The sequence below is a fragment of the Tiliqua scincoides genome, chromosome 1 (assembly GCF_035046505.1).
Source record: "Tiliqua scincoides isolate rTilSci1 chromosome 1, rTilSci1.hap2, whole genome shotgun sequence".
Lineage (NCBI taxonomy): Eukaryota > Metazoa > Chordata > Lepidosauria > Squamata > Scincidae > Tiliqua > Tiliqua scincoides.
In genome coordinates, this window is record NC_089821.1 from 52,039,716 (window position 1) to 52,058,237 (window position 18,522).

The 18,522-nt window shown below is 42.3% G+C and overlaps 1 long non-coding RNA gene across 2 annotated transcripts; it reads left to right on the forward strand.

Annotated features, from left to right (window-relative positions):
• Positions 1 to 3,373: 3,373 nt before the first annotated feature.
• LOC136663787 (uncharacterized) lies at positions 3,374 to 16,860 on the forward strand. 2 transcript variants are annotated; one of them, XR_010795047.1, is made up of 3 exons: positions 3,374 to 3,943; positions 5,735 to 5,912; positions 15,692 to 16,860. It is a non-coding gene; the product is annotated as an uncharacterized lncRNA (long non-coding RNA). The 2 variants fall into 2 exon arrangements; XR_010795046.1 differs by lacking the exon at positions 15,692 to 16,860 and adding an exon at positions 6,509 to 8,576.
• Positions 16,861 to 18,522: the final 1,662 nt, after the last annotated feature.

The window sequence follows — 18,522 nt, forward strand, 5'->3', positions numbered from 1 at the left end:
GATGTTACCTGCCTTGCCTGTCATTTGGGGCTTTCCAGACGATTTTCTTTTTTCATGCACTTAAGTGTACAGATTTCACTAATTTGTGATGCAAGATCGCCTTACTGATACTTCTGCTAACAGATTTGGGACTTTTCTTCCCACCTTAGCTGTTCCTAATCTCAGCTGGCCTCAGGGTGGGACTCTGCAGAGGGGAGGGGCCTCTTTCTCCCATAGTCTGCAAAATCTTGACTCTGAGACTCCTTGAACTCCAAGGCAGGGGAAATTATGATCATAAGGACCCTGTTCTCTGCTGCCATGGTGTTTGGGCATGATAGTTGCGAGGGTCAGGGAGGGCAGCTAAGCCGGCAGGTGCCAGTGAAGAGCATGGGGTATGTGTCATGCAGCGAGATGAGTGGGTCACTACAGTGGAGCAACTAATTATTGAGCCATTCAGTGCTCCCTCTGATAGGACCATGCGCTAGAGTCTCTCCTCCAGGTGTACCTGTTTGCAGTGATTTGAGGTGTTAAATGCCAGGTAAGTGCTCTTTGCTTCTCTCCCACTGAGCTGTTAGAGAACAGCATTGCAGATGATGAGCGTTCAGGACCTGCCTCCCCTTCTTCCTTTGGGCCTATCACAAGTGCATCTGACCAGTCATGTAAAAGGTGTGTACTTTGCTGATTAGGGTGAGTCTTATGGCTGGCCCAACTCTGTCTTGACTAACTGCCAGCCTGCATCTTTATGCAGTGAGCTATAAGCACCCTGCTCTGTTTCGGCTCCCCTTGTGATTTGCAGGGGAATTCCTTTCAGCTAGTAAATGTCCCTATAGCAGTGGTTCCCAAAATGTGAGCTATGGCTCCCTGGGTAGCTGTGGAAACCAGCCAGGGAAGCTACAGAATCCTTGTGAAAAACCCACTTCCCTATACAAAGTATAGGATTGTAGTGCTAATGGGGAGCCGTGGCCCAGTATGTCAAGGGAGCCACCAGTCAAGAAAGTCTGGGAACCACTGCCCTACCAGGACACAGATCCTCACTGTGATGAGATGTGTGCATTTATGTCCATAGCTGCCATCTTTGAGGATGCTGTGTTTCTACCTGTATTCTTTCTGCTCAAAAAGATATTGATGTATGTGTTTGGGTGAATGGAACAAGGGGACTTGAACCATGGGTGCAGGGATTCCTGCACAAAACATTTTTTGTGTGTTTGCCCCCTTGCTGTTGTTGCCACAGTAGTTCTGTAGATAGTTGCATACCATGTGTGATGTCATGTATGTGCATGTTTGCATGTGATGTCCTTGGGGCATTTCCTCGTGGTTGGTGGTGGTGCCTGCTGCTATGTCACTCATTCCTAGGAGACAGCAAGGGGTGTCCTTCCCAGCAGTGGCCACTCATAGGCCCTGTGCTTTCCCCTGCCCCCCTGTTCAGTTCACCCTGGCAGAATGTCTCTGCTTACCAGGAGTAGGGCTCAGTGGCTACAGTGATTGGCTCCCTGATGCACTGACATCAGGGTGCTGCTCCATATATGATGGGCCATGTCAGGGTTTTCATGTTGTCGGTGTTACTAGGAAGGGCTGTGCCAGTGTTACATGTCATTACATGGATGGGCTTAGGATACAGCAGTCATTGAGCCAAAATTGGTGCACTGTTATAATTTTGATCCACAGCATCAAAATAGGATCAGACTATCAATATCTAGGAAAACGTGGAGCCTGTGCTCTCAGAACTTGATCCATTATTATTGTTTGTACTGTCAGATAATGACAATGATTGAAATGAATCACTTATACTTCTCTTTTCATGTGAAAAATGTTTAGTCTTTGGGCATGATTTATTCCCCTGGGGGCTGGGGATAAGAATAGGCCCTCAGTTTGGCTGTACTTGTCGTAAGAGGCGACTAAACAGCCACTGGGTAGATGGGACTCGTTAGCCTGGGAAGGCAGCTCATCTGAGAGAAGGAAAACTCTGATCCCAAACCTCCACTGCCTTGTGGCTACATCCAGTTATGGAAAAGGTTTCAGGAGTCAACCTCGAGGCAAAATCCGGAGCCGGAGTCCCTGAGGCAGTTCATGGCTGAACACAGTTACGTTCTGGCAACTCCTGCGACGCCGCTGGAACCAACCGTATTGGCCTCTGCCTTTCCATTGGACCATTTCAGCGACATGGAGGGGGGGGGATTTGCTGCATGGGAAACGGTCTATCCTCCATATCTACTTTACCCAGGCTTCGCGCACTGGAGAGGACACTCTGTTCCAGAACCACCATTCAGAGCGCGACACCATAGTCTTCCGAGATTGAAGGATGCCAACAACAATATTCCAGCTAAAGTTAAGCATCTTTAATTCTCACTTATTTCAATGGGAGAGCTAAGAATATGTTTCAGTTTCCTGTTGAGATAAATTATATAAAGAAGTGCTTAAATTCAGCAAGACAATATCCTTTTTTATATTGATTTTTTTGCATTGGTGATAACATTCAACAAAGAAAGGATTGCAAGAGCTTAGCAGTTGTATACCAACTTAAAATGAGAGTTATCGCTTTCCTTTTTTTATTTCTGTGGGGTGGGAAGGAATATCTGAGAAGTTTCCTTATCTATCCGAACAAAACCTGAATGCACAGGATGGTAGTCCATATCCATACAGTTTGACAGACGTAAGAAGAGATGTGGCATACGTTAAGGAACATGGTAAAAGGTAAAGGTAAAGATCCCCCCCCCCGATGTTAAGTCTGGTTGGGTCCAACTCTAGGGGCGGTGCTCATCTCCGTTTCTAAGCCGAAGAGCCAGTGTTGTCCGTAGACAGTTTCCGTGGTCATGTGGCCAGCATGACTAGACACCTAAGCGCACGAAACGCTGGAACATGGTGGGTACATGCAAAATCATAACAAGGACTGGGAGTGACATATTATAGGAGGAGAGATGTTCTTCACATCTCTTTATAAAGCAGCAACCCTGAAACTGGAAGCCAGTTATATCACTTTTTTGTTCCACTCCCAGGACCGTAAGCTATACTGATGTGAATGGTCATTGCTGTCAAACTCCAAACAGTTCCATGCCCACAGATTCTCCTGAATTATATCTCTGTGTGTTCTGCCAGCTAGTTCTTTTCTATGAGTTCATAGCATTATTTTTATTTAAACCCTTGACCTCTCGCCCTGTCCCTTTTGCAGTCAAGATGACCCTTTTTGATGAACGGTGGTAGTTTTTCCTACTTCTGGGAACCATTTTGAGATTAGCATATTTCTCCAGCCAAGATATGGAACCAACTTATTACTTTAATTATTCCAGGGGGAAAAATATTCTGTTTTAAACAATGCTTACTGAGAAGTATCGAATGCATTGGAGAAACACTGTCACAAAATGCATTGCTAGGTCTCCTTTCTTCCTATGGTAGGCAACTGAAAGAGGACTACAAACAGCTGAGTTGACATGAAAAGCGCACAAATACCTTATTAAGTGCACTGTACCCAATGGCCTGTGAAACCTAAATGAGTCTAAGTAGATTATCCCATTACTCAAGAACAATGGCAGCAGTAATACAGCAGAAGCGAAGAATGAAGCGACACAAGGACAAAAGACACAGCTTCATGTATTCTGCCTATATTGAAGGACAATTATTTCCACAATTTAGCAGTTGCAGTGTGATTCCTATCCACATGTTTGTGTCTCCTGAATGACAGCACTGGCTTCTTCCACCATCACTGGACTAGCCTTGTGCTTTCTGCCTATGGGTCCTTTCCACCACTTTCTAGATATCCTAAATTCAATCAGGAGGCAAGCAATATGTTTATGTTTAGCCTGGAGAAGAGAAGGCTGAGAGGGGATATGATAGCAGTCTTCAATGCCTGAAGGACTGTCATACAGAAGAAAATTTGTTCTCAGCTACCTCTGAGAGTAGAACTAGTTCAAATGAGCCCAAACTGCAAGAGAGAAGATTCCGGTTGGACATCAGGAAGACATTCTTGATGGTAAGGGCAGTGAAACCAAGTGAGTGATTGCCAAGGTGGGTGTTGGATTCTCCCTCACTGGAAATTTTCAAGCAGAGGCTCAACAGACACCTGCTGGAGATGCTCCATGAGGATTTCCTGCTACAGGCAGGCGGTTGAACTAGATCATCTTGTGGGTAGCTTCCAGCTCTATGATCCTATGAATATAAGCTCAGCCAAAATTATTCACATAGATTTGGCAATGTTAAGAAATAACATAAGAAATAACAGTAACATTCCTGCCATTGAGAGTATACTGAAAACTTTTGTAATTGGGGGATGAAAAAGCCACATAGATTTTTACCATATTTCTTACTTAGCTTAATGGAGAATGTGGTTACTGGTACAATTAAATTTCTCCCTGACCCCAGAAATTTTGTATTCAGAAGAAATAATTTAGCAATTCTTTGTGTAGATTGTGCTGCTATGGAAATTAAGTAGTTAAAACCTCTGATAATGATTATGAAGAAATTTTGAAATTGCTTCAATTAAATGCATCCTGTTCAAAATAAATGTGGAACACATGGGAACACTGCTGAGAATAGCCCATTGGGAGTGAAGGATTAGTTTCTTCATGAAACTAATTTCTTCATGAAATAGGGCCTTCTCAGTAGTGGCACCAACACTATGGAACTCCCTTCCCCTTCACTTAAGAATGGCTCCCTCTCTTGAGACTTTTTGGCAAGGCCTGAAGACCCTTCTGTTTAAACAACCCCTCTGAGTTCTCAGCCTTTTAAACATCTTTTCAACATCTTTTAATATTTTTTACAGGCCTGATTCTTTTGTGATTTGCTGCTCTATGCTCTTTTTACCTGACTATTTTTTATCTGACTGCTGGTTTTATGATATGTGTTAATATGTTTTTATTTGTTTTAAATTGTTTTTAATCTGTTTTAACCTGTTGTAAGCCACCTTGAGTCCCTTTGGGGAGAAAGGCGGGGTAAAAATAAAGTTATTATTATTTATTATTCATGTGCTTAAAAATTTGACTGTAGTGGCTCAAATATATAGGCACACATCCCCCCCCCCCCAAAAAAAAGCTCATCCGGTCCAACTCCCAGCCCAAAGGCAGGAACCTCCACTCTGAGTCTCCTTCTCCATAGATCAATCTGTGTAACACAATAGAATACACCACTGAGAGAAGGCAGGTGTACTTATAAGAGAATCTTATTGTATAATAGCTGTAGAAAACCTAGGCAAAAAGCCAAAATATACAGTACCACAGAGGGCAAAATAACATCATGATTAAGCCATTCTGACCTTACTGGAATTCTTCCTTGATTCCAAATCCAGCTATGGTTGTCCATAAGCTTACAAAGAGAACACACCTATTGACTAATTCCAAGGAAATTTCATTGGTGCATTTCCAGACCATTCAACATTCTGCATCTAACTTTCCTTGAGACCCCCACAAAAGGGGATTAAAAAAACCCCTTGCCCCTCTTCTAGACCCTGGAGTCCCCAGTGTCTAAACAAAAAGAGTAAGTTTTATATAGCCCCTCAAATGTCTCACTGGTTTTAGCCCTGTAAGCTTCTCCTACCATTAACTTGATAGCAATGATAACCATTAACTTCTTTGCCAGAAGAAAAGGGTGGTTACAAACTGTGAACCTAATGAGAATGATTGCCTTGCAACCATGCTACAGCTCTGGCAGGATCCTTGTCTTGCTGGACTTCTTGTTTGACTTTATCCCCTAAAACATGAGAGTGCAGTAAGTTAGAAGCCTAGCAGAGCTCAGAGATATAATACTGAACTGTAATTTTTATACACAGAGGCTACATGCCAGACTGAAACTCTGAAGTGATTTATTCCATGGTGTTGGCAGCAGCCACCAGGCTATCCAAGAATTGGTTCCAGGGATGCATTACAAAGGTTGTAAAGAAGACCCATTCAAGCATTAACACTGCTATTAAAGAAGATGCCATGGAACACTGAGTTACATAGATCCAGGTCAGTTTTTGACTCAGAGACTGAGATGAAGGTTATTATGAGTTCACACTATGGTCAGCAAATCTTGCAGTAGAAATGGCACCTCTGAGTGTGTGTGTGTGCATATGTGTGAGAGAGAAAGAACTCTGCGAGCACAGTCACATTAATCACAGATATCATTGAAGTAGCTAGCAAGGTGAGACTCTAATACAGGGGTGCCCAAACCCCAGCCCTGGGGCCACTTGCGGCCCTCGAAGACTCCCAATCTGGCCCTCAGGGAGCTTCCAGTCTCCAATGAGCCTCTGGCCCTCCAGAGATTTGCTGGAGCCCGTGCTGGCCTGATGCAACTGCTCTCAATGTGACGGCCAACTGTTTGACCTCTCACATGAGCTATGGGATAAGGGCTTCCTCCACTGCTTACTGTTTCACATCTGTGATGCAGCAGTGGCAGCAAAGGAAAGGCTGGCCTTGCTTTGTGCAAGGCCTTTTATAGGCCTTGAGCTATTGCAAGACCTTCATTCATTCATATAAGTTCCATCTCTAATGTATTCATTTATGTAAATTTATTCAAATTTGAAATGTAAATTAATTCTTTTTTTTCCTGGCCGCCGACACAGTGTCAGAGAAATGATGTGACCCTCCTGCCAAAAAGTTTGGACAGCCCTGCTCTAATACATTAACAGAAGCTGCATATAAAGACAAATGTACATAAATGCCATTTATATTAGCGTTTGAATTGATGTATAGGTTCATGACTATTTTGAATGCAGTGGTGAGGAGTTCTTTGGAACTCATTTGTTGCCTTCTTCGGAAGCTCTGAAATGTATGGGGAAATTCCACAGGTGGATTTTTAGATTCTGTTCCATTAGTATGTTAAGATTCTATAGAGGTCCTCTCATATAACTGGCTTCTGTAACTAAATTATGAACCAGCAGTGATCATTCTGACACAAAAAATCTGCCTGTGCTGTTAAATATGCTCCAGCTATTTAAATTCTGTTCGAAGTTTTATAAAATGCACCAGATATCTCAAAGAGCTACTAAGTTCAGTCACCCCACAATGTTGATTCTTAAATGTGGAGTATTGTGGATCTGGTGGTAGTGCTATAATGTTAGTCCCATAATGTTGGTTCACTAAACCCTCTTATTTTAAATTTGATCACTTCTCACTGGTATTCACTGGTAAGTTAAATCTGAGAATGGATCTCCAAGAAAGAAAAGTAGAAGCAAAAGACTCTTCCCCCAATAAAGGTGGAGCCTGTTTGCCCACAGATTTTATATTCGCCAATCTGGCTCAACGCAAGTCCCCTGAATCTACATTGAACCAGATTTAGCTCAGCCTCAAAACTCCAAAGGGAACTGGAGCTCTGACTTGGCTCCACCTGAACACTCCAAAGGGGACAACAGCTGGGCTGTAGTTGCCTCAGGAGGGCTTCCTGAAGCCCCCAGAGGTGGGCCTCCGCCTCTGCGGGCTTCAGAATGGCCAAGAAGGCAACAAAACAAACAAACAAAACCTGCTACGTTTTTAAGGCCTTATAAGGTATTAGGCCTGAGCATGCCCTCCAGTTAAATACACTTACAGTGTGATCCTATACATGCTTATTCAGAAATAAGCCCCAATGAATTTAATAGAACTTACTCCTGAGTAAGCATATAAAGGATCCTAGTCTTACAGTAAGCCTCCTGATCTCAGTTGGGACTTGCTCCCATGTGCATTTGTATAGGATTGCAGCCTTAATCTGATTGACTTCAATGAGATTACAGTACATTTGCTTAGATCTGTATTGATCTTTTGGCTCTGTGTTCTCACATCAGAGAGATGTCATTGACATGATAACTTTTAATATTAGACCCTTTTAATATTAGATCAACCCTTGTGCTTGACAATCATGTAATGTGTAACTGTAGCCATTGTGGACAATTTGCTCTGCTAAGTGGGATCTGGAGAACACAGGAACAAATTAATAATACTTAGGATTTCTATCCTGATTTTTAACATTCGAAGTGTTTCACATGTATTATCATAATGTAATTCTTATAATCACCTTGTAAGGTGAGAACCATTTTAAATCATCCCCATATTAATAATACTGTAATAATATTCCCTCTTTGGCAGCTGAGGTTGGGAGGAAGGAGCTTGCTTGTCTGACGCCACCTAGTGAGTTCATGACAGAGGTGGGACTTGACTCTGGGACAGCCTGGCTTGCAGTTCAGAGTCTTAAAGTACAATCCTATGTTTGTCTACTCAGAAGTAAATCTCATTATGTTCAATGGGTCTTACTCTCAGGAAAGTGTGCATAGAATTGCAGCCTTAGCTATGTTATGCTATTGCTTAGCTGATGAGAATGCTGAACTACTGCAGAGGTTGTGACTCTTCAGATAATATCACAATAAGTGCAAAAGTACAAAGCTAACAAATTCCAGCTTCTGTCACCCAAACAAGAAGGCTAACAACAGGAAGAATGTACTCCATAGCTTTAGTGGAAATGCATTGGCCAAGCCACAACAGGAGCCTTGCAGTCCGGTTTCCCACTGAAGCAGATATTGAAATGCTCCATTCTCAATGTGAAAAAAACCTTCCTTTCCACTGATGGCTGTACTAGGAACTTGTTGGAGCTAATAGAATCAGCCCAGAACAAAATTACCAGTTGTAATAAAGGACTTGCTTCTTGAAGCATTTGCTTGCTTTTCTTAGCTTCGTTTTTCTTTCAGTTGTTAATAATTCAGCCCCCAAGAAGAAGATGAAAAGGGAGAAATCATAGTGTAAGTGCTTTGTCCCCTGAGCATAAAATGAGAGCTCTGAGCATAACTCTGTGTGATCAACAGGCTTGAGATTTGCCACAAGACTGAGGGGAAATGGCCCCCACATCTCCAGCATATTCAGTGCTGTTCGAACAGACTGCCGCAGGAAATCTGTGGGAGGATATTGCTTCGTTTGTAAATGCTGGCCTTTTGTGCTGCTCCCATGGTTTCTTTTAGTTCAGCTTTAATTTGCACTCTTTGAAAAGCTCTTTTCAGGACTCATTAATCTAGCTGCCTAGAAAGCTTTTTAACCACTATATACTACTGCATACCCTGTTTCCCTGACTTTTAGAGCAACCACAAATCTCTCTGAAACCAATGCGAGCTGCAAGCACCTCCTGTTTTCCTTACAAAGTGGCATTTGCCTTCCGCCTGCATGTAGGAGCTGGGCCCACTGGGGAGTGTGTCATCCTTGATTACTCATGTGCAGCCCTGGCCACCTCCAGCACATTTATTACTGACTAGCTGCCTGTCAAGAGCTGCACTTAGAGGCCAACTTGGCCCAAGTCTCTTGCCATATGTGTGTTTTATTGGCCTGCTTTTCTCCCTCCCAAACTCCCACTTGTGCCAACCATTTATATGTCTAGACCTACTTCCACCTGATTTTGGCCTCCGCACTGGATAAAATGGTATAAAAGCCTTGCCTAATGCCTGACCACTTCATGAAGGGATATTTCACAAAACCTGACACCCTTGTGGGGTGGGAGAGAATGGCAGAAAGGCAAAGCTGGTGATATGCTGTTGTGACCATATACTACTGAGATACACAAGCCTTATGGGCACTAAAATTTTACCCTGCTGCCCAATTGAATGACAGGTAACATGCATCTGCATTGGTTATATGTGCATTGACACAAATGCGCATAACCCAAGTAACACTGAAAAAACAGATGAGACATTTTCATATGACAAGTAAATGGGAACCAGTGTATAGTGGTACTATAAACTGCTTTGTGAACTTTTTGTTGAAAAGCGGTATATAAATACTGTTAATAATAACACAGGCCTACAAAATTGAGGGTCAGAAAAGTTTTCCCCAAACTTCATGGTGGTTTGTTATGAATTTGGGGTGCCGTTTCCAAAAAATGGCATCCGTTTTGCCCTATCACATCTGGTTTTGGAGATATACATAGTATAGCCTCATTAGTGAATGGCTCAAGCAGCTTCCTCATGAGGAAGCCATGGTGTAGGCTTCCTCATGAGGAAGTTGCTTGAACCATTCACTAAAGAGGCTATGCCGTGTCTCCAAAACTAGACAGGGCAAAACAGATGCCGTTTTTGGAATCAGCACCCCAGATATACCTAGGAATTGGTGTAACGCTTAAGTAAAATGTGTGTTGGCCTGTGTAAATAATAATACCCACCTCTCTGCTCCCACTTAACTTTTTTTGAGGTAAATGGGGGGCCTCTCTTCTAGCTCTTCTGTCTAAAGAGCTAGACAAAAGGAAAACCTTCCTCCATTGTAACCAAGATCCCTCAAATCCAATGTGTCTCCTTAAAACCAAACAGTATTGGAATGTGGCAGACCATTGTGGCAGGACAAGTGAAAAGGGCATGCTTAAACAACTGCTGGCCCTCAGTGCACTATTAAACCTGATGAGAGCTGCATTTCCTAGGCAGATCCGAGAGAGGGATAGTCATGGCACTATAGTGAGACAAGTCTTCAGTAATACCCCATCAGGCTCAAGAATGTTTGTACCTGTTTCTTAAGTCTTGGTCCCAATCAAGTTCTAGATGGCCTTGGCCTGTAGGGGATCCCTGTTCCACCTTATGCCCTAGGTAGGTTATACAATGACAACCAATTGGGCATTAATTGACCTTTGCCATTAAGGCAGCCTCCTGGATACCCTGATAGTATGCATGTGGTCCTCCCAAGTGCCCCAACACAAAAAACTCACCCAGATCTTCTAACAGTCAACTAGTCCTTGGACGGTTCAGGGTGGTCCACAGATCCAAACTCATAGTCCCTGCTATGAAGGACTATGACCACAAAGACCAACTTGTCCTCGGCTGACATCTCAAATGACACCTGCCAAGAGCCCTTGGACAAGTCCAACATGAAAATAAACAGAGCCCAGTTTTCCCAATAATTAACTGAAGTATAGGGTGCAGGCCAGATGATTCAGGGGGTCTGTGATGATTCATGCAGAAGCAGATCTTTCTGCCCCCAGTTAGAGATTAGCACGTTGAAGTGCATCCAGGCACTTTACCAGGAGCAGCATCTCACATGGGCTAAAATTCTAACTCAGCCGTAACACATTTTAGAAACCAAACTGGCCTAGAGCCATTATGTCAAGAAAAAAATGCTAGATTTTTATGCCGCAATACACAAACACCTGTATTTTGGGAAGTTGATATACATAAAAAGAAATGAGGGCATCCACCAGCTAAGAAGCAAATAAATATTCCATGTTTGCAAAATGTTTTACATGTGTTCTGATGTAGTCCTTATACCAACCCTGAATGATAAGTGTTGTTATCCCCATATTGCATTTGGGACTGAGAGGGACCAGCTTTTCTAAGACCAATGAGTTCATGGCAGAGGCAAAATTCAAACCACAGATGTCCTGATTTTCAGCTCAGTCTCTTGGCTGCCACCCCTATGCCAGCTCTCCCAAACTTCACAGCTACATTTCAGGAAAACAATATATTGCACCTAGGAAGAATTTTGTTTGAAAGGAGCCTGGCCAGGGAGTGTGTGCCTGTTCCACCATCCAAGCTGAAAAAGTGGCCCACCTTTGCTTTAGCTTTCTGATATGCACATTAAAATTTGTCTTGAAAAATAAATGTGAATTGCCCTTTGTCCTGCTCTTCCAATAATAAGCAGCACTGTAGGGTTGAGGGTACTTGAGGGTTGTTGAGACATACAATATAGCAGTCTGAACGTGATTAATGAATAGTGTATGCTGATTCCATGAGGTGTCCTGTTTTAATAGAAGAGAAGACTGAATTCTGTAGCTGTAACAGATTCTCCAACATTTTGTAACCTCTTACGTCATTTGGAAACACAGGGCTAGATGATCACTTATACCCAGGCCCCACTCTTGGAAGTAGCAAATTGATACTTCCCCCTCTAATCAGCACTTTGCTTCTTTATCAGTGGAAATTATTAAACATTCTCATGTATAAGAGCCAGTCTGCCCAACTGTTTGGCTCAAGATAACCTGTCAGCATTGTTAGGTATTACTGAAGGCATTGCTGATTATAACCACTAGCTATCAAGAAAACCTTGGAGTGTTCAGAGCACAGCGGACAGGAAGAACAATAAAATTGTTCTTTTATGTCTAAAGTAAACTAGCTGCAGTCAGACTTAGCTATTTCCCCTGAAAAGAATAATCACTTCATTAAAGTTCCTGGAACTTACTGCAAGATACAAAAGCATCTTGTGCAGGATGTGTTAGGTTGACTTCCTGATCAGAACAGAACTTAAGGACGTCACCTCTTTAGCTGCTGCAGAAACTTCTGATGTTAAAGGTCTTCAGTAGCTAGGATATGGCTGCAGTTGCCATAGGTCATAGGGGATCCTTGGTTTCTAGTTAGGAAACCATTTCAAAAAAATTCTTGAGAGAAGAACAGGCTGTGCTGAAGACCAAAAAGTAGCAGATAAATCAGGGTATAAAAAATACCAACAAATGAAGCCACTTGAAGTACAACATCACAGAAAGCTCTATATAGCTTTTGGTGGGTACATAACCTATATTTGCCATTTAGCCTTGCTTCTACTTCCTTCTCCTTGTTTCCTTATGTCTTTTAGATTGTGAGCCCCTTTTGGATAGGTAATCATCTAATTACTTTCATTTGCAAACTACTTTGACAATTTTGTTTACAACCAGTATATAAAATATATTTAAAAAATTAAAATAAAGCCAGGTTTCCCTGCTCCGAGTCACAAACTATCCATTTATGCCACAGTGGCAGACCAGGGGGGTCCCCTGGGGGCTGGGGATAAGAATAGGCTCTCAGTTTAGCTGTACTTGTTATAAGAGGTGACTAAACAGCCACCAGGTAGATGGGACTCATTAGCCTGGGAAGGCAGCTCATCTGAGAGAAGGAAAACTCTGATCCCAAACCTCCACTGTCTTGTGGCTACATCCAGTTATGGAAAAGGCTTCAGGAGTCAACCTCAAGGCAAAATCCGGAGCCGGAGTCCCTGAGGCAGTTCATGGCTGAACACAGTCACGTTCTGGCAACTCCTGCGACACCGCTGGAACCAACCGTATTGGCTTCTGCCTTTCCATTGGACCATTTCAGTAACGTGGAGAGGAGGGATTTTCTGCATGGGAAACAGTCTATCCTCCATATCTAATTTACCCAGGCTTCGCGCACTGGAGAGGACACTCTGTTCCAGAACCACCATTCAGAGTGCGATACCATAGTCTTCCGAGGCTGAAGGATGCCAACAAAAGGCAGACCAGGCATGTTAGTTTGCAGAAACCACGTCTCCTAATTAACAAGCAAGAACCACAACAGCCAGGATTGGTCAGATCTCTTGGAAAGATGGATCACAGGATCCTCTGTATCTCCCGATTTCTGGTTGAGTCTATTTGCAATACAGTATATGGCTATTTGATCAGAGCATTGACCTCCAAATTCAAGCAGTAAATCCCCAAGGACTGGATGCTAAAGAAACTGAGGGGGAAGCTATTGCCATCACACTCTTTTTGGAAGTTTCCCAGAAGCATCTAGGTGCCTTTCGATGTTAAAGAAAAATGGCCTTTGTCAGATTTCAGTAAAGCAATTCTCTCAGCACAGGCAACAAGAAATAACCTTGTGGGCAGATTGTGCCTGAGGGAAGGAGAAATCAGGGCTGCCCAGCTACTACAGCTGAAGGAAGTGAAGTATGGCAAATCTTTCACTGTAATTAGTATTAACCTCACACTTATGTAACTATAGCTGGTGACGTCAAAGGATAAATTAATTTTTAAATATCCCAGTGGTGAAAAAGCTTGAACAAGTCAGCCTGCTGGTGATTAGAGGGTCATTTCAGGCTCCCAGCTTGTGACTGGCACAAAAAGTATTAAGAATGAAGAAGCCTTGGCCACATCCATTGTTTTATGCAACCTGGAAGAAAAACCTAGAAAACAGCTTCCTTGATGGAGATTCTTGTCACAGACATGGGAAGATATACTTGTTACAGCAAGTTGTTACTACAGTGAAGCATTAACAAATGCAACTCAGAGCCATTCCACAGACTTGCCCAGGAACACACCAAGTTTTTAAGGAGTGGAATGCATTAAAAAAAATAAAATTATCAGTAGCTCAGCTAAACAAAGAAGGGCCAGCAGCACGTTTGCCAGTGAAACCCAGGATTTAGCCATTTAGAGCAAGCACAAGGACTTTGATACCCCCCCCCCCCGAAAAAAGAACCACCTGCAGTGTTTTCTAAGTACCCTTCTTGGCAGCCTTAGTAGGTAACATTGGCTGCAGAAAAGAAACACTGATCATGTGGCTTGCATTTTAAAGAGCTGCCAAAGGCAGCATCCAAATTTAACACTGTTGGAGCACAGGGACCTCTGCTGATACTTCTCAGAAACAGCTACACAGGGACCTCACTACAACTGGGCTGTAATCTGTAATCCCCCAAAACAGCATTTTGGGGGTGGGACAGTGGTAAGCATGTACATATATTTAGAAAATATAATATTAATGCCACTCATCAACTCCAATAGTAGTTCTTCCTAGTACAGAATTTTGGGGACTGCAGCCAAGAACAAATTCTTTTAAACTTTTCTCCTCCAGAAAGAGTCCAAACAACAAAGGCTTTTGCCTGATTTTAATAAGTCCCATTAATCTTCCCCTTGGTTTATAAAATATGAAGGGCACAATCCAGTCAAAGCAAAGTCCTCTTTACTTCAGTGGGAAAAAATGCAAGCGCACACTCAACCCATGTACAGAGATCAATAGAACGTAAAAAGGGCTCAACTTTGGCTGAATCTTGCCATTATATATCATTTGCTAGGGACAAAAGACAGCTTCAGGGGGATAATGTATTACTGCAATTACCAGTTTGTTTCCTTGAGATCAAATAAAAAGTAATCTCTTTCAAAGGAGAACTTGTAGAAGGAATGTTGGATTACTAGAGGAAATTGTGATGGTTCTAAGTCAGCGGTTTTCAACCACTGTGCCGTGGCACACTAGTATGCCTTCAGGCTGCCTCAGGTGTGCCATAGGACCAGAGGGGACAGGCAGCAGCTGCCTACTTGGGGGAAGTGGCTGCTTTGAGCCTCAGGTGGCAGCAGAAGAAAAAGGAGCAGGAATCCTCTTTTATCTGGGAGTAAGTCCCATTGACTACTATGGGGCTTACTTCTGAGCAGACATGCCTAGGATTGGGCTTTTGGTCTCATTTTCTTCTTAAATACAGGAGCAGGCAATTGGTCCTTCTCTTCTCCCCACCCCACCCCCTTCCACAGGCACATTCCCCCCCATCTCAATTGTAGTTAGCACCAATCTTACTGTTCCTCCCCTCTCGTCCCCATCTTTGAAAGGTCCAGAATAATTTGCCTCATGTTCTCTCTCTCTCATCCCCACTCCAGCTGAATCCTGCAGTTGTCTCCACCATGTCTCTTCATTGCCCCACACCCCTCATCTCTCCACTATGTGCTCAATCTGACTTCTCTTTGCCAGCACTTGCTGGCATAACACTTTAATAACATTTTTCCTCATTTCCAGAATCACATATACTTTCCTCTCCAAGCTTGTTGTGTTTCTTTGTCATGTAATGATTTAATTGTATTAATTAAAATTAATAGTAATGTAGTGATTTAATGTAAGTAAAAAACTGGTAGTGTGTCTTGACAATTTTAGTGCCATGTTAGTGTGCCATGAGCTGAAATAGATTGAAAATGGCTGTTCTAAGTAGTTCTTGAGAACCGGATAGAATTGGCTTGTTACAGGAGGGGCAGCAAGAATCACTTCTGAATAAGATAAACAACTGTTAGCAGGGACACAAGGGTTCATAGAATTAATGAAATATCGTCCTGACCACTCATTCTATTACAGGTGGAAGAAACCATGTACAAAAATGGTTTAACTTCACAATGAACCTCCCTACAAAAGACAAACTGAAATCTTATTGATACTTACTTGGAAGTAAATCCATTGTTAATTATGTTGTACAATATTTTTAAAAAATTGCTTAAGAAACATGTACTTACATTGAATGCAAGCCTGAAAGAGAACTTTTTAAAATGATGTATAGATGGTATTTGACTTCAGGTAAATTGGCAAAAATGTATGAAAATGTACTGAATAGATATTGGAAGTATAAAAGTCAAGAAGGAACTTTTATCATATGTGGTGGACGTGTACAAAAGCAAAAAAATATTGGACTTCAATACACCAGCAAATGCAATTGATATTTAAAGTAAATTTACAAATGAAACCAGAAGCTTTTTTGTTGGGAATATTGGGTGATTTGATTCACAAAGCTTATGAAATTATGTTTTTATATATATGACAACTGCTGCAAGAACATTGTATGCCAAATACTGGAAAGTTCCAGAGATATCCGCATTGGAAGAATGGTGGCTAAACAACAACAACAACAACAGGATATTTATATACCACCTTTTCTGGTCATTGGATTACTCCTCTGACTTTATTCAAGGCATTTTACATAGGCAAGCTGTATCTAAATACCTCAAGGGGATTTTTACAATCATAGAAAGGTTCTTTCTTTCAAGAACCACACATTTCGGATGGATCTTTCTTGGTCTGGTCTCACTCCTGACCTCCGGTTGCCTCCCATGCAGGCTGACAAGCAGCTCCTTCATCTCTCACATGAAGGACAGCCAAGATTCTTCACTCACACCAAAAAGCAAATGGAATAACTCAGCTCGGCTTGTCAGTTGCTTCAAGGTCTCGCCATGTAGTAATTAGTAGCAGAAGCACTGGGCTTTGAAATGCTTTGGCATATTTGGGAACAACAGCAGGCATGCCTACATTGTGCAGAGCACACTCTGCTAGCCTTGAAAATATGCTGAGTTTCTAAGCCCAGTGCTTAAGCAGTCATTATCTAAGAATGTGTTGTGGTTAGCTAGAAGTCAGCTAGTTGTAGCTAGAAGCTTATCAGTATTGTTTCATGTGTTTGAAAGTCAATAAAGGCTTGGAGGAAACTAGGTAAGGAGGACTCTCACTCTATCTCACTCCGTTCCGCTTCCGGCTTCCTCCCTGCATATACATTTGAACCCTTGTCTGTTGTCTCATTCATTGCTCTGACTCCTTGCTGCTCTAGTTCTAAGTCTCAACCCCCTTCTGCTTCTGCTCTCTGCACTCCCTCAAGCAACAAGGTTCTAAGCCTTGTGTGCTTCCCAAAGTAGCATAGTGCTGCTACATCACCATTCACAGAGCTGCTGGTGGCCTCGAACTGGCAACCTTCTGATGTTATCTTTGGGCTAACAGAGGCTCTACCTTCTAGACCAGACCTCCTGCCCAGTATTGATTTGGCCGAAATGGATAAACTTACAATTCTTCTTAAAGATAAATCAGTAAAAACTTTTGTGGACAATTAGAAGCCATTCCATGAACTTCCTAGCACTGAGGGGAAAATGGGCCATATAACCTATGGATTGGATGAGTAGATAGGGGATTTAATTTTTATGTTAAATTACTTACTTACTCCCTCAGGTAAATTACAATACCTCTTCCCAGGCAGCAGCTCAATCCTGGGGATTGCTTGCTGCTTTCTCCCCCCTCTGTCCCTTAAAGAGGCAGGGACAAGTGCTTCCCAGGCTCGTGGATTGCAACCAACCAGTTTGTGAACCACTGGTTTAATGGATCTCTTTTGGGGTAGCTCACTGATAGAAGCAATTGAAAATGGTGTTATTTACCATATTCAGAAGTAAGCCCATTGTGTTCAGTAAGGCTTAGGGTATAAAGCTATCTTACTCACTGGAAACAAACACCATGAACAGCATCTCTAATCTGTCAGGACTACTCAATTGCCTCAATTCTGCTCAAACAGTCAATATCTTTAAACACTGCTGATGGTCATTTAAGATTCAAAATCTTCACAGAATAAATCTTGCCCACCCCTGCATCTCAGATTCCACCATTAGGTGTCACACACAGCTGCCAACAGAAAGCCTTACAGGAAGAATGAAATCTGTGCCCAAGGATTAGATTATTAGGATACTAGGTTTTTATGCTGTTGACCCACTGAGATTTTTCTAATCCATGTCCAACTCCACTTTCTGTGACTAAGGATTCAAATATTTTGTTCTTCCTAGAGAACACTCCAAATATTATTCAATTCTTCAACCGAAAGAGGATTCTAGAAACACTATTAACTGATATGCCTTACAGCAGTGGTTCTCACACATTTAGCACCAGGACCCACTTTTTAGAATGTCAGGACCCACCAGAAGTGATGTAATGACTGGAAGTGACATCATCAAGCAGGAAAATGGGGAAAAGTAGCTTATTAAAAGTACAGGTCTAACATTTCCCCAAATGCAGTCACATACCATGGCAGCATCAAGTCTAATACATTAAAAATAAAATATAGAAATGAATGGGGACCCACCTAGTGGGTCCTGACCCACAGTTTGAGAAACACTGCCTTACAGGATCAACTCCTTGCAGCTTATTGCTACAGTTGGTGCTATTTCACTAATTTGGACCACATTTACTAGCTCTGAATAGCGCCCTAGGAGACTTGATGTATTAAAAGCAATAAAATCAGGAGACTCTGTGCTGCAACAATCTCTAAATTCTCGCTTTAAACAAAAACACTACCACATGAAGTTGTATACTTACACAGCTGTGATGGGCTGGAAACACAGGGGTGATGTCAAAATCTCTGCAGTTAAACTGAATGGGACCAGGGGAAA